This window comes from Zootoca vivipara, chromosome 12, assembly GCF_963506605.1.
Source record: "Zootoca vivipara chromosome 12, rZooViv1.1, whole genome shotgun sequence".
Lineage (NCBI taxonomy): Eukaryota > Metazoa > Chordata > Lepidosauria > Squamata > Lacertidae > Zootoca > Zootoca vivipara.
Genome location: NC_083287.1, coordinates 54,179,278 through 54,196,721, shown reverse-complemented (window position 1 = coordinate 54,196,721; position 17,444 = coordinate 54,179,278).

The following is a 17,444-nucleotide window of genomic DNA, read 5'->3' as shown; positions in this document are numbered from 1 at the left end:
TGCTTCTCCTTTTCCTAATTTTAAATTTCGTTCCGCACCTTAGTTTTCAACATTGTTTTAAAGTGAAATAAATAAAGTAAATCAACATTCTAATGCGAATTTCTCCTAATACAGTGGTACAGTGGTGCCTCGCTAGAGAAATTTAATTTGTTCCACGGGTCTATTCTTATAACGAAAAATTCGTCTAGCGGATCCCATAGGAATGCACTGAATTTGTTTTTAAAAAATTGCCCATAGGAACACATTAATTGAATTTCAATGCTTTCCTATGGGAAACCGTGATTCGCTAGACAAATTTTTCATAAAACAAATTCGTCTAGCGAGGCAACCTCCGCTAGAAAAATCCTTTCTTTAAGCGAAAATTTCGTCTTACAGGGCATTCGTTAAGCGAGGCACCACTGTACCTCGGTTTATGAACACAATTGGTTCCGGAAGTCTGTTCATAAAGTGAAGCGAACTTTCCCATTGAAAGTAATGGAAAGTGGATTAATCCGTTCCAGACGGTCCGCGGAGTACTTAAACTGAAGCGTTCATAAACTGAAGCATGGGTGTAATTGGTTCTGGAAGTCTGTTCATAAACTGAAGCGTTCATAAACTGAAGCGAACTTTCCCATTGAAAGTAATGGAAAGTGAATTAATCCGTTCCAGATGGGTCCGTGGCGTTCGTAAACTGAAAATTCATAAACCGAGGTGTTCGTAAACCGAGGTTCCACTGTATACGCTTAGCTATTGGATGCGATTATGCACATGGGGGTGGGGAAATCATTGATCTAATTTTCTTGATCCGTTTTTGTATGGATCAGGCCAAAGGCCTATCTAGTCCAGCATTGCTCATGGGAAGCCTGCAGTCTTCTTTTAGGATCAAATTCCATTGCTTAACTATGTGCTGTGTGAATAAATTATTTCTGTTGTCTGTCCCGAATCTACCAACACTCAGCTTCATTGGACGACTCTAAGCTCCAGTTTTATGAGAGAGGAAGAGAAAAGCCTCTCTGTCTCTACCACGTTCTGATTTTTCGCTAACCTAAAGCATGCTCAGGATTGGCCTTTGCACCCGGGGCAGTTTCGTCAGGTTGGTCTCACCGAGTTACAGGTGTTCGTCTCTGGGCAACTTTTCCACATTCATGGGTTGTTGTTTTTTAGCCGAAGGAAAACGTTCGTCTTGATTTTTACTTTTATTTTTTGCTTCCCTCAATTTCACCCTCGGTCCTTATTATGCCCCTTTTATGTTTGCTGGGTTCATAAAAGAGGCAGCCAAGAGCCTTGCATTCTTCATCAGGAAAACTTTGCAAGCATTTCCTATGAGTTTCCCATAGCTGGAGAAAGGAAAGCGGATTTTCTCTATCCCACTCAGTTTTTTCGATTCTTTTTCTTTTTTCTTTCCTTTTTCTTTTTTTGCAGAAATACACTTTGCTGTCTGTAAAATCAGGTGGTGCTCAGAAAAAGCTGAAAGTCAGCAAAATGGTAACTTTTGGAAAGAAAGGAAAAGAAAGGAAAACGACCCAAAAGTTATTGAAAGAGAATTTTGGGCTGGTGTTTGTGCTTGCTTGTTTGCGAGGGGGGCATTCACATTTTGGGTGGGGCAAGGTGGATTTTGAATGAGGGGGTGCGTGACCAATGGTCTGGGAGTTGTAGTCTTATAGCATCTAGAGTGCCACAGGTTATGAATATAAGAATAGCATCAAGCAGTCGGTCCCTTACCTTTCCCGCCCTGCCCTGGCCACAGTGATCCATGCGGCGGCAGTCACCTCCAGGCTTGACTACTGTAATTCTCTCTACACATGGCTGCCCTCAAAGCTGTCCCAGAAACTCCAGCGGGTACAGAATGCTGCAGCGAGGCTCCTCACGGGGTCCCTGCCATGGGAGCATATTCGCCCAGTGCTTTTCCAGCTGCACTGACTCCCGATGGAGTACAGGGTCAGATTTAAGGTGCTGGTTTCGACCGTTAAAGCCCTATATGGTCTAGGACCCTCGTACCTAGGACCCTTCGACCTTTAATGCCCTATATAGAATCATAGAGTTGGAAGAGACCAGGAGGGCCATCCAGTCCAACCCCCTGCCAAGCAGGAAACACCATCAAAGCATTCTTGACATATGGCTGTCAAGCCTCTGCTTAAAGACCTCCAAAGGAGGAGACTCCACCACACTCCTTGGTAGCAAATTCCACTGCCAAACAGCTCTTACTGTCAGGAAGTTCTTCCTAATGTTTAGGTGGAATCTTCTTTCTTGTAGTTTGGATCCATTGCTCCGTGTCTGCTTCTCTGGAGCAGCAGACAACAACCTTTCACCCTCCTCTATATGACATCCTTTTATATATTTGAACATGGCTATCATATCATCCCTTAACCTTCTCTTCTCCAGGCTAAACATACCCAGCTCCCTAAGCCGTTCCTCATAAGGCATCGTTTCCAGGCCTTTGACCATTTTGGTTGTCCTCTTCTGGACACGTTCCAGCTTGTCAGTATCCTTCTTGAACTGTGGTGCCCAGAACTGGACACAGTACTCCAGGTGAGGTCTGACCAGAGCAGAGCAGAGCTGGTGTTCACAAGCATTGCCACCTCCTACCATGGAGAGGCATAGCATTGCCACCACCGCTGCCAGCCATCCCTGGTTTAAAGAGACCAGCGACAGGCACCAGTCCAGTAATGGGCACCATCTCATTTACTGGAGAGACACAGCGACCAACGCTGGCTATCTAAGTGCCTCCCTGCATTCAAGAGTGCCATTCCCACCAGGAGAAAACAAGCCAGGATAAGGTCAACCTCAAAGTGCCGTCTCCTTAGAACCCCTTCCTGTGCTTCTGGCAACAGAAAGGCAGCTGTTCCTTTCATCTTGATGGCTTTCTTCCTCTGGGATGAAACCCGTCTGTCATTTTTACGAGCTCTCGAGAAGGAGAGCTGTCAGACCATCCTGACCTGCTTGCAATTTTATTTCCCCCGACCCCAACATGAGTCCCTGAGAAGCCCCTGCCCTTCAGGGGGGTCAGGCAAGCATGTGAAAGACAGGCAGTCCACTCGAGTTCCCGCCCCCGCCCTCCCACACTCTAGTATTTCAAAATACTGCTGCTTTGAACCACAGAAAGAGGCAACACTGGGAATCAGATGAGGTTTTGTTTACCAAGTGGCCACGATACCCAGAATGATCTGTGCATCTAATTCTTTTCTAGTTACAGGTAGGTAGCCATGTTGGTCTGAACAAAGTCGAAACAAAATAATAAAAAATCCTTCCAGTAGCATCTTAGAGACCAACTAAGTTTGACATTGGTATGAGCTTTCATGTGCATGCACACTTCTTCAGATACCATGTGTGCATGCACACGAAAGCTCATACCAACGGCAAACTTAGTTGGTCTCTAAGGTGCTACTGGAAGGAATTTTTTTAATTATTTACAGTTTTTGTTTTTTTTAAAAAAATAAGATCCCAAGGCAGTTTACAGATCCCTACAAATGAGATTGCCCTTACAGTCTAAAAAAAAGGATACAACATCAAAGGAAAGATGGATTGGGAGGGAGGAGAAAACCAACAGGCTTATGTGAAAGTTCTTTTACAAGTCCTTGGGGTGGGTATTAATGGGTGGGCATATGCCAGCCTCGGTTTCCCTGTTCTCAGTTGGTGTTGCCTCAGCTGCCTCCCCTTGGCAGGGCCGTCTTAAGTATATCTGGCGCCCTGGCACCGTGGTGCGATGGATCCCTCCGGTGCCCCCGCCCCGTTTCCCAGCGCGGCGGGCTGGCGGGTGCAGCACACAGCGCAGCTGCCGGGGATGCAGCTCCGCGGCGGGTGGGCGGGCGCAGCTTCGCAGCGGGCGGGCAGGTGGGCACAGCTGTGCAGCGCCTCCCTGGTGGGCGGCGCCCTGGCGCACTGCGCCACCCAGCCTGGCCGTAGGGCCGGCCCTGCCCCTTGGGCTCCCATTACCTTATTGCCCCACCTGATGAATCCCCCATTTCTCCTTACCTTTGCTCCGTAAGGACTGATAAGCAAAGACTGAGCTTGCTATTAGCAAAAGAGGGTCCTCATCAAGTTGAATTCTCATTTCAACCCTCTTTCCATTTTCATGTGGGGCCCTTCCACTGAAGTCTGTTAAAATGCTTTCACTGGCTCCTTATTTTCTTCCCAAGCACTCAGATATTACCTTTCCCTCGAATGGAATCAGGAATTAAAATTATTATTCTTAGACCAAACAGTGGAAGCGGGCTAGAAAGGAAATGGTTCTTTCCTTAATGGGGATGGTTGGAAAGCAGGCAAGAATCTGAAGATCCAGAGGCCTCGGTGAGTACATTACAGACAGATCGGGGGAGGGGGGGAGCCTCCTTTCCATAAATGTCCCATCCCAGAGCCTCTTCCCTTCTGGCAAACATCAACTGGGAGTGACAGCCAGGAGAGGGGGGTGTTTCAATTGCTCTGCTAATCATAACCTGTAGTGCATCAGTTTTTGCCAACCTCATGCCCTCTAAAATAAAAAAATTCCTTCAGTAGCGCCTTAAAGACCAACTATCACCAAGCTCAAAACCATGGAGGGACCTGGTTTGAACAGAGACATTGGATTCTTATCTCATTATACATGATAAAGCAATCTTCAGCCATCTCCACCCTTGCTTTTTCATGCAAAACCATTTGCAGTCGTTTTCGGTCATCAACAGCTATCAGTCAGTCAATCACCCACTTCCACCACCCTTCTGAGTGATACCCCCTCCCCTCCCCACCCCCCCACCCCTTCTCTACATAAGCGCCTGGGGACTCCTATTTCAGTGTATCTGAAGAAGTGTGCATGCACACGAAAGCTCATACCAAAATAAAAACTTAGTTGGTCTTTAAGGTGCTACTGAAGGAATTTTTTTATTTTACTTCGACCCAGACCAACACGGCTACCTACCTGTAACTCATGCCCTCTAGATATCTTGGACTGCAACTTCCATCAGTCCCAGAACCATCTAGCAGCCTTGACCAACCTGGTGCCCACCACATGTTTTGGACTACTCACATCAACCCTGGTCAGGACAGATGTTGTGGTCCAAAATATCTGGAGGATAGCGCAGACTAGGCTCAGGCTGCAGCCTAGCTCCCACCACTTCTCTCTTTTTTAAAAATAAAGATATTTTTATTAATTTTCACATAAGCACACAAATTAACAAACATAAAACAAACACACACACATAACACAACACCTTGCATCTTATATTCCTCTATCTTAATACAATTCGCTCCACCAAGCTAAGACTTCCCTCCCTCCCAACCTTCGGCTTTGTTTTCCACTCTTATCCCGCAGTTTCTTTTACCTACTTATTCAAAATCAGTTCGTAGGATTTATTTTAGTCCTGCAAGTGTCCTTAAACTTCTACCATTCCTCTCCATATATTCAACAAATTTACTCCATTCCTTTTGGAACCTTGTTTCCCCCTGGTATCGGATCCATAGCTGCCAAGTTTTCCCTTTTCTCGCGAGGAAGCCTATTCAGCATAATGGAAAATCCCTTTAAAAAAGGGATAACTTGGCAGCTATGATCGGATCCCGTGGGTCAACTTAGCTAGTTCTGCATAGTCCATCATCTTCGTCCTCCACTCCTCAACTGTCGGTAAGTCCTGTACTTTCCATTTTGGGGCCAATAAGGTTCTTGCCGCGGTTGTGGCATACATAAACAATCTCTGATCTTCTTTAGCAATTTCCCCTCCCATTATACCCAATAAAAAAGCTTCAGGTTTTTGGGAAAGGTGTATCTGAACATCTTTTTCAATTCATTATATATCATTTCCCAATATTTTTTCACCTTTTCGCATGTCCACCACATATGATAGAATTCACCATCTTTCTCTTGACATTTCCAGCACTTTTTGCTACTCGTTCTATACATTTTTGCTAATTTAACTGGTGTTAAATACCATCTATACATCATTTTCATAACATTTTCTTTCAAGGCGATACATGCTGTAAATTTTAATGTTTCATTCCGTAATTTGAACCACGCATCATATTCAATATTATACCCAAAATCTCTTGCCTATCTTATCATCACATCTTTAGTCAACTCATCTTTTGTACACCATTCAAGCAACAAATTGTACATCAGCCCTCACCACTTCTCAGAGGGTGTAGACAACATATGGGGGGAACATCTCTGGTCAACCAGTAGTTGTTGGACTTCAACCCATCTCAGCCTCTGTGTTAAGAACCTAGTCAGGACTGAGGAACAACCCATGGAACACCAGAGCCCTGGAAGGCTGTCTTGCTCAAGTGAAGCTGCAGAGCAACAGGAAGTCCTCTTCTACCTCTTTTTGTCCAGGGAGATACAGTGACCAGTCCTGAGAAGCTGGTGCCTGAAGTTCAGTGTTTGGCCACTCAGGAGAGCTGTCTACAGATCCAGCATCTCACAACAGTTCCTTCCTGTTGGTCTTGTTGCCACTCCCTTTCCTGATAACTGGAAAGAGTGTGTGAGGTGGCTGTGCTGGCAAGGAGCAAGAGCAGCAAGACTAAGGGTCTCGGTGTGTGTGTGTGTTAGAGTGACAGGATTGTAGAGTTGGAAGTGACCCCAAGGGTCATCAAGTTCAACCACCTGCAATGCAGGAATCACAGCTAAAGAATCTCGGACAGAAGCCCACCCAAAACTTCACATGAAGGAGAGTCCACCACCTTCCAAGGTAATCCATTCCACTGTCGAACCATCTACTGTCCTGAAGTCACCACCTACTGTCGAACCATCTACAGTACTGTCCTGCTGTGGGAAGCAGGCTGTTCATCTCAATGGACCTCTGGTCTGCTCCAGCAGACCTCTTTGTTTGCACCTATGGAAATTTAGCTTAGCAAAGACTTCATGGGGACCACCAAGACACCCTTCCCCATGGTGGGAAACCATCAGTGGAGACTGGTCCATAAGGCCAATGGGGCACTGCCCCACCAGCCTCAGTCTGCTTTCAGACAGCCCCCCACCTGCCCACCTTCTTTCTTACAATGCCCAGTCCAGGGAGTGACCCTGGCTGTCAGTCTTCCTCCTTAGTGATGCCTTTGTAGAACTCAGCAGGGAGGAGGATGGGAGGGAAGCTAGATTTAGTTGCCTGTCCTTGGCTCTGATGCCACCGGCTGTTGGTCTTCTTGCTTCCCAGTCTGCCAGTCTCAATGGGCATCAGCCACAATTTCTCTGCCCACCTGGTGAATGCCAACACTGCCTCTTATATTCCATAAGGCGTGGATGAGGACAAAAGTAGAACGAGCTGCCTCCGGCTACCATTGGCTCTGACTCTGGTGCCCCCTAGCGTTGGGCTTACTGCCTTCCGCCTCACCAGTCCCAAAGGGTGCCAGCTACCACTGGCAATCATGCCAAGAAAGCTTTGTGGGACAATCAGGATTTTGAGGTTGGGAGGGGCAGGGAAGCATTCCAGCCAACAACCCCTTGCCTCCAAAGCTTTCCTCTCTCTCTCTCTCTCTCTCTCTCTCTCTCTCTCTCTCTCTCTCTCTCTCTCTCTCTCTCTCTCTCTCTCTCTTTCTCCCTCTCTCTCTCTCTGAATGACAAACCTGAAGGCATTGGCAACACGCACCCACCGTCCTCACCCCACTCCCACTGCCATGCTCACCACTCTGCGACGACTCATTAAGACGCCGAAATCCAGTAGTACAAAAGTGGCTACTGTTCGGTGGGCTGAGCCGGAGCCGCGCATTTGCCTTGGCACAGCGGGAGACGATATTTGGCGGTTTGTTGATTCAGAACTGTTAACTGTATTAATCATGTAACAAACATTCCCCCGGCCCTGCCAGCCCTCGTAAATCCATCTAGCGTGCAAACCTCCCATCGTAAACACATTCAGAAACACTTAAGCAATCCCTGCGACTGGAAGGGCTGAGCACGAGTTTCCCATCACGTGCTTGGGTGGTTGGGGAGCCGGGCGGCAGCAGCAGCAGCGAGGCCGGGAGGGGACAACGTGCGAGTGATGGAGCGGATGGTCTCTTGGACCCACATGGCTTCCCTTTTGCTCTGAAGGAGTCCCTCGTCTTCCAAAGGCCTGTCAACAGAGGCTAGTGGATTCAGGACTCAGCACATAGTTGAACTATGGCACTCACTCCCACAGGAGGAAGTGATGGCCACAAACTTGGATGGCTCTCAAAGAGGATTACACAAACTCATGGTGGGAAAGGCTACCAGTGACTACTAGCCATGAGGGCTATGCCATGTGTTATGTACTGAGCTGAATCCTAGAACAATAGGATTCAGAATCAGCAGTCTGATTGGTCCGCAGGAGCTACCCAATCCAACTCCAGGTGGAAGTGAATCTGCAACCTGATTGGCCTGCAGGAGCAGCCAATCAGGCGGCTGGCAGAAGTGAATCTGCAACCTGATTGGCCTGTAGGAGCAGCCAATCAGGCTGCAGGCAGAAGTCAATCCACAACCTGATTGGGCCACAGGTGTAGCCCTGAAGTAGCCAATCACACAAGGCCCATTGTGTAAATAATGTATATAAGCAGATGGTTTTGGGAAAAGAGCCATTCTTCTCTTCTTCTCCTTGATGACTATGAGCTGAATAAAGAGCATAAATTCACTCTCGACTCCGAGTATATTTCACCATGCCTCTACAGTCCACAGTCATTCTTCCAAAAGCCACAGAAGGGGAGAGTGCTTGGGTCCTGCTTGTAAGTTTCCAATAATGGGCATCTGGTTGACCCCTGTGAGAACAGGATGCTAGACTAGATGGGCCATTGGCCTGATCCAGCAGGCTCTTCTTACAATGTCACGTGTGGGAAAGGTAAAGCCACAGGTGCCAAGGAATCATGGGGGTGGGTCTACCTGGGTTCCACTATAACCAGCAACCTCTCCATCAACATTGAGCTGGACAAGTGTGTTGGAGAGGCAGCTACAGCAAGGGCATCACATTTCTCTGGGAAAATGTGATGCTACCGTCCGATACCAAGATGAAGGTCTACCAGGTGCGCATTTTGAGCATGCTGCTTGAAGGGAGTAAGGTGTGGGCTTCTTACACCCATCAGAAATGACTCCTCAATGCCTTCCAGGAAGATTTTGGGCATCACATGGCAGGACAGAGCATCAAACAAAGATGTGCCCACATTCCTAGCATGTTCACACTTCTGTCTCAGCAACATCTACGCTGGCTTACTCATGTCCACAGAATGGAAGACTGCAGGATCCCTAACGATGTTCTTTAAGGGGAACTGGCTTCAGGCCCCAGAGTCATTGGCAGATCAAAGATGTCTGCAAAAGTGACATGAAGGATGGCAACATCAACTTCACCCTTTGGGAATCCCTTGCAAATGACTGCAGTGCTTGAAGACAGTTAGGTCATTTATCCACACCAGTGACCAGAGGAGGAATGACCCCTGGGAGGAGTACAGTAAGAAGATAGGCCATGATGCATCTGTAGCAGCAATGGGACACGGGTGGCGCTGTGGGTTAAACCACTGAGCCTCCTGGGCTTGCCAAACAGAAGGTCAGTGGTTCGAATCCCCGCAACAGGGTGAGCTCCTGTTGCTTGGTCCCAGCTCCTGCCAACCTAGCAGTTCGAAAGCACGTCAAAGTGCAAGTAGATAAATAGCTACTGCTTCAAGCGAGAAGGTAAACGACGTTTCCATGCTCTGCTCTGGTTTCGCCAGAAGCGGCTTAGTCATGCTGGCCACATGACCCAGAGGCTGTACGCTGGCTTCCTCAGCCAATAACGCGAGATGAGTGCCGCAACCCCAGAGTCGGTCACGACTGGACCTAATGGTCAGGGGTCTCTTTACCTTTATCTGTAGCAGCACAACCGGATGCTTCCACCTGTCCCTGCTGCCATAAAACATATCTCTCCCATGTCAGTCTCTACAGCCACAGCAGGCACTGCGACTCTCCAGTGGTTTGACTTTACCCCGATGGTGCACCCTTCCATTGTCTCTCGAGGCAGACGGATCCCAACAAACCTTCATAGACACATTTTTTCCCAAAGCCATTTGCTCTTATACACTTTTGCAATTTTATTTTCAATATTATGTAGATTTGTATGTACACTCCCCCTTCCCAATACAGTGGTGCCTCCGTTTAAGAACAGCCCTGTTTACGAACTACAGTGGTACCTCGGTTTATGAACACAATTGGTTCCGGAAGTCTGTTCATAAACTGAAGCGTTCATAAACTGAAGTGAACTTTCCCATTGAAAGTAATGGAAAGTGGATTAATCCGTTCCAGATGGGTCCACGGAGTACTTAAACCCAAGCGTTCATAAACTGAAGCATGGGTGTAATTGGTTCCGGAAGTCTGTTCATAAACTGAAGCGTTCATAAACTGAAGCAAACTTTCCCATTGAAAGTAATGGAAAGTGAATTAATCCGTTCCAGATGGGTCCGCGGCATTCGTAAACCGAAAATTCGTAAACCGAGGTGTTCATAAACCGAGGTTCCACTGTATTCAGTATATGAACTCCGCAAAACTGGAAGTGGTGTCCCGGTTAGCGAACTTTACCTTGGTTTACTAACGGGAGTCGAACGGTGGAAGGGAGGCCTCATTAGGGAAAGCGCACCTTGGTTTAAGAACAGCTTTGGTTTAAGAATGGATTAAGTTCATAAACCGAGGTGCCACTGTATATGAATCTTTGTACACTTGGCTGGAGAATTGCATTACAAAATTCAGAGAAGTATGAATTTCAAAGGCCAGATGGGTTTCTTTGGTTTGCATCCTGCTTCAGAAAGTCCAAGTTTAGCCAGTTTGCCTGTAAATGTGAACTGAATCAGATTTCTCCGCGGTCCCCCACTGAAAATGTAGATACAGTGGTACCTTGGTTGTCAAACGGCTTGGCTCGCAAACAAATTGGCTCCCGAACACCGCAAACCTGGAAGTAAGTCTTCGGGTTTGTGAACGTTTTTTGGAAGCCGAATGGCCGACATGGCTTCTGCAGCTTCCAATTGGGTGCAGGAAGCTCCTGCAGCCAATTGGAAGCCGTGTCTTGGTTTCTGAACGGTTCTGGGAGTCAAAACGACTCCCGGAACTGATTAAGTTTGACACTATACCTGCCATCCGCAGTACCGCTGAAAGCTTCTCTGTTCTTCTATGTTAGGGTGCAGAGGATGGATGGCTGTGACTTTGGTCAGTACTTCTGGTTGGCCACTGTTAGAGCAGAATACTTGACTAGATGGGCCATTGGCCTGATCCAGCAGGCATCCTATATAATAAAGTGCAAGTGTCTCTGCGTCCAGATTCCCTGTGTCCGCGCTACTGCGCATGTGCCCCACAGACACAGGGATTGGATGCATAGACTGCACGTACACACACACACGCTCTCCCCACCCCCCACCTACCGTTTCTCTGTGGCCGCCAACCGCTGCTCCCAGCTGGACTGAGCATTGGCGGCGGGGGAGGGAGAGGGAGTGTGCGTGTGTGCGTCCAGCAAGGACAGGTCCCAGGGTTCAGAGAAGCGCTGCGCAAGCGCTTCTCCGAACCCCGGGATGTCTCCTTCCTATCGGCGGCTGGGGGAGAGGAAGGAAGGAGGAGAAAGGGCTGCTTTCTCCTCCTTCGTTCCTGTCCCCCCGCTGCCGACAACAAGGACAGGTCCCGGGGTTTGGAGAAGCGCTAGCCCTTCTCCGAACCCCGGGATGTTCTAGCGCCCGTTTACTCAACGGGCTGAATTACTCTAGTTACTTATGTTCTTACAGGATGCTGGCTGCTGTAGTAAAACTATGTGAGAGACAGATTGGGGGGAGAGGGAGGTGTCAGTGAGCACCTGCCATACCCACTGCAACTTATGCTTCTATGAATTCTTTCTACACAGGGAAGCGGGAGGGGGTCCTTTCCCTCCAGACTCCATCTCTATGTCCTGCTCCATATTACAGAGTAATGCTTCCGCGAATACTTTCTTGATTAAGCTAAAGCCATGTTTAGCCGCGAGCCTGGCGAAGAAGGGAAACCACGTGAAACTCTATCAATCTCGGGGAGCTTAACAGGTTAGGAAAATGTTTGGACAAAAGGGGAAGGCAATAATAATAATAATAATAGAACGCATCTGGGTTGATAAGCAAGCCTGCCAATTTATAAATTCATACAGACGTCTGGAATCCTTAACGTCAGGGATTCTGGAGCCCCGGGTAATAACAGGTTACTTCATTTTTGCTATGAGAAATGTGTGGTAACCTTCAGAAGGCGAGGGAGGACTCTTGATCAAAGAGGTCCCGAATCAAGGGCTGGCTCATGCCTGGGAGATGCGTGTACTGCCTAAACAGCTGCACATGGACGCGATACCAAAACATTGTGAGTGACTTGTAGGAGTCAGTGTGCAAAAGCCGCTGAGAAGTCAGCCTTGGTTCACAGTTCTCAATTGTATACAGTGGTACCTCGACTTACGAATTTAATGCGTTCTGAACGCACATTCGTAAGTCGAAAAAAATTGTAAGTCGAATCCCATAGGAATGCATTGGGAGAAAAAATTCGTAAGTCGAAGCAACCCTATCTAAAAATTCGTAAGTAGAAAAAAAACCTATCTAAACCGCATCCAAGATGGCAGACGGAGCTCCGTTCGTAAGTAGAAACATTCGTAAGTAGAGGCACCCCTGTATATGTTAAAGCAGTGGTGGGAGTACTTTTTCAGTCCAGAGGGCAACATTCCCTCTTGGGCAACCTTCCAGGGGCCACATGTCATAGTGGGCAGGGCCAGAGGGAAAAAATGGGTGGAGCAATGGATGTGACTTCTGCCTTTGTACAGTAGGTTGCATTCCAGCTATGCAAATGTTGGAGAGGAAGGGGTGTGGCCTGAGGAGAATCCTGTGAGCTTGATTGATTAGCAGGGTCTGGAGAATTGCATTCAGCCTCTGGGCTGGGGATCCCCACCACTGTATTAAAGGGTCTTGGAGGGGTCACTGTTGTGGGATATTATTGTAGTCCAACCAACAATTTGTGCTTTGCCAGATAGGCACATGAAGGGGCTAAGGCTCAGATAGCTTTCCTGTAAAGTTTGCTAGAGAGAACTCTGTGAGATCACTTCCTTTTTTGCCCTGGCAGGAAGCTGTAACACCACATACTTCCTTCCTTCCTTCCTGAGCAACCTTCTCTTTCTTCATCATGCTTCCAAGCTGGCCATGTGTGGATGCCTGAGTTCTGCAGCTCATACACCATTTTTTAACTTAGATTTTTCACTTTTGTAATTTAGGTAGTACAGTCATACCTCGGTTTAAGTACGCTTCGGTTTGAGTACTTTCAGTTTAAGTACTCCGCGGACCCATCTGGAACGGATTAATCCACTTTCCATTACTTTCAATGGAAAAGTTCGCTTCAGGTTAAGTACGGACTTCCAGAACCAATTACACTCATACTTCGAGTTAAGTATGCTTCAGGTTGAGTACTCCTCGGACCCGTCTGGAACGGATTAATCCACTTTCCATTACTTTCAACAGGAAAGTTCGCTTCAGGTTAAGTACGCTTCAGATTAAGGGCAGACCTCCGGAACCAATTGTGTCCTTAAACCAAGGTGCCACTGTAGTTATAAACCTATCTTCATTTTGCTACTGTAATTGCTGTTTCAATGCCTGGATTATGTAAATAAATACTACTTTATTTCTTCACAAAACAATGATTGCATGACTGTTGTTTTTAGCGAGGAGTAAAGGGTAATACCAGGAAAAGCCAGTCTGCCTCAAAGCATCCTGGTTTATTGTTTCTAGAAGGTTAAATCAACCTTGTCTTAGTTGATTTAAGGGTAGACCTTCTAAGGGTGGTACTCTGCTGATCTCACTAACATGAGCAAGGAAGGATAATGACAATATATCCTCTCCTAGTGCCTAAATCCATTCCTACAACTGTTGGGTTCCAATCCCCAACTACAGCAACAGCATCTCTGACTTGAAACTAAAGGGAGAGTTTTTTTTCAGGCCAATAGTGGTACAGGCTCAGCAGCAAGCATAAGGAACAGAAGTCAATATTCTAAGGTCCATGAGCAAGGCAAAAGGTTCATAACCGGACTGAAGCAATGAGTATGTCCCAACAGTTGACACATCCCTCTTGCCAAGCTTTTAATGGGATTGTCTTGCCCTATGAACATGCTGTGTGCAAACACACATGCTCTATCTAGTCAGGCACATCTGATCCCACTAACTAAGGCGATGTCTGTTTCCTGCCCCTCAGCTCTGTTGCCACTTCCTCCTAATCAGCACCTTCCTCTGGCTGGTCAAAGTCTCTCCCTGATGAGACTTTGCATTCCGCAGGAGGTGTGGCAGAAACAGCCAACAGATCTGCTTTGGCATCTAGAATCACAAGAGAGGATCTCCCTCCTCTGTCCATGAGGGCAGCCTTAGAGCCCTCCAACCTGCTCCCACTCCTTCGTCCTCCCACTCTTCCATCTGGGGCTGCCACACCATGCCAGATCGATACAGAGCTGAGGGGAACATGACAAGCCACCATCAAAGCAGCCTCCACATTAAGCATTGGGTGAGATGTCTAAGCTCTTGTCTGAGGCAAATTAAACCAAAGATTGGTGAGATTTCAAGAGGTCTTGATGCATGTTAGGAACATGAGAAGCTGTCTCGCCCGAGGTCAGACTATTTGTGCATGTAGCCCGTAAACCTTTTCTGGCCAGCTGGCAAGATCCATACCTTCCACCCCTACTGGGCTAAATTGGACAAGTGGGTTGGGCCACCCATCTGTCAATCACCTGACATCACAGTGGTGCAAGGTGACCCTGGGCTTTGAAGCTCCTGCTTGTTGGGACGTCAAAGTGCAGCAACGGGGTCTATTTAAAAGCCCTTTTGCAAACAGCTCCATGCTGCTTGCAAAAAGGGTGTTCAAACTGCCTTGCACTGCTCTTTGGACCTCTAGTTTTCAGGAGGTTTATGCAGCAGTACTGGAGGAGAGAAGCAGTTTCCATTGAAACCACTACCAAGCTCCTGGTTGTTCCTTTGAAGCCCCACCCTTACCTGCCCCTGACGTTGCTGGAGCAGGATGCTCAGCTTTCCATACAGCTGCCACCAAGGTTCACATACAGCAAGAAGCCATTCCCTCCAGCCAAGCTTTCTTCAGAGGCTATTAATGGCTTCCACATGCCACTGAGATGCTCGGGGCTTGCCAAAACTGTCTCCTCCTCCTTTTCCTGCCTCGCTCCCTGTCCACCTTTAAGAATGGATGGACACAAGCCCTAATCATCGGACTCTCGGAGAATGCACGCAGGTTGTCCTGTCACAGCTTCCACTCATTCCCCAGCGACTGGCAATGCAGTCCAGATGTGCACTGATTAAAGACTTACGGGAGATGGTGGGGCGTTGCACTCCGGGCAACACCCCGGACTTGATAAACAACATTTTCTTTTAGGGCTCGTTGTGTAACGAGGAATGGGAAACAGCTGCCTTTTTGTGGGGATTGGGGGGGGGGTGTATCTATTTTTATTTATTTAAGAGGTTGTGAAGATGTTTTGAGGACAGAAGATGGGAAGTGGAAATCATGGCCAGCTTGAACAATGGTGGATCGCTCAGTACATACAGATGGAAAGGGAATATGTGTGATGGGGGGTGGGTTGAATTTGTCCATTTCACTGTCTCCCTATTTCAAGTTCATTTCTGCACATTTCTGCATCAGTTTCTGATATTATTTTTTAAAGTCCTTATGAAAACTCATCAGTATTTTAGTGCAAATTTCTCCTGTCTTCGATTTTGTCTAATATACACATCTTGGCAAAACACCTTGTTCTATGTTCCTTTTCACTAACACATTGGTTTTTGTGCAAACTTTATCCTGATCTATATTTTTCTACATGTTGCTTTGATGGAGAACTGCAACTTTGCAAAATTTGCAGAACTGCGAATTTTTAAAGAATGGCTGTGTTCCAGTCCTGATATTGCTTCAGAAACTGCAGATTCGGTAGATCCATATTAAAATAAATACTGAATCTTTCTTAGATTCTTGAGCATATTTTATGCAGATCTATACCACAGGACCCAGGTGGTGCTGTGGGTTAAACCACAGAGTCTAGGGCTTGCTGATCAGAAGGTCGGCGGTTCGAATCCCTGTAATGGGGTGAGCTCCCGTTGCTTGGTCCCAGCTCCTGCCCACCTAGCAGTTCGAAAGCACATCAAAGGGCAAATCCGGCAGGAAGGTAAACGGTGTTTCCGTGCGCTGCTCTGGTTCGCCAGAAGCAGCTTTGTCATGCTGGCCACATGACCCGGAAGCTGTCTGCGGACAAACGCTGGCTCCCTCGGCCTATAGAGCGAGATGAGCGCTGCAACCCCAGAGTTGGACACGACTGGACCTGATGGTCAGGGGCCCCTTTACCTTTATACCACATTTTGTCTCTTACTTGTGGTGCTGTTCTTCTTATTTGGCAAAGTCTCTCCTCATTGCAGAGGTGAGGGGTTGTGAATGGAAGCCGCTCCCACATCAGCCCTGAGTGCTCACTGGAAGGACATTTCCTGAAGCTGAGGCTCCAATACTTTGGCCACCTCATGAGAAGAGAAGACTCCCTGGAAAAGACCCTGATGTTGGAAAAGATAGAGGGCACAAGGAGATGGGGGCGACAGAGGATGAGATGGTTGGACAGTGTTCTCGAAGCTTCTAACATGCGTCTGACCAAACTGTGGGAAGACAGGAGTGCCTGGCGTGCTCTGGTCCATGGGGTCACGAAGAGTCGGACACGACTAAACGACTAAACAAAAACAACTTCAGAAGTGGCAATGCGGCCAATTTAAAGATGGTTTGCAGCTCTCACAAGGCGGTGGAGGTTTCAGAAGATGCTGCTTGCTTCCTGGTTGAGGCAACATCTTCTCCAACTCAGCCAACAAGACCCTCTGGGAGCTGCCCAGGGTCCTGATTTGACTTGACTTGCCTTAAACCTGATCTGGACCAGGAGTGGGAGAGGCTTGGCTATGTTTGTTACCACTTGCCCTGTGGGCCCAAAAACCCAGCAGAACAAAACCGTATCCTTTGTTATTCTCCATTCCTGCCTCTGAGCCTCCTAACCGACGCTCATTCAAATTCGAGAACTTATGGACAATGTTTCTACACTTATTTGCAAAACTCTCCAGGAATCAAATTCTTGCGATTTTATAACATGCACCGATACCACAACCATAACATCCAAGCAGACTTCAGAATGTTGGTTTCAGGGTGTTAAACATATATTTCTGTAAACAAGTGTATTTCTTTTTAAAATTATTCCAGGTGCACAAATACGGACTCAAATATTATTGCATTTAGTTCAGGTTTTTGTTTTGTTTTTCTGCTGTGAAGCACCCTGAGATCAACAGATAAAGGGAGGTATACATTTTTTTAAAAAAATGAAATGTCTTCCCTTTGCATGCATTTATATTAAACATATATGCAAATGAGCCATGTTCTCCCTCTCCCTCTCCCTCTCTGTGTGTATTAGAAGAGGCGGCAGAATGTCTCCAAACTAATATGCAGAAAATGTTGGCTATAATCTTTCCTAAATGTTTAGAATCAAGGAGTAGATGGAAAAATCAGGTAATTTGCCAAAATGACCTCATAGGTCTCTGCCCATTATGACTATCAC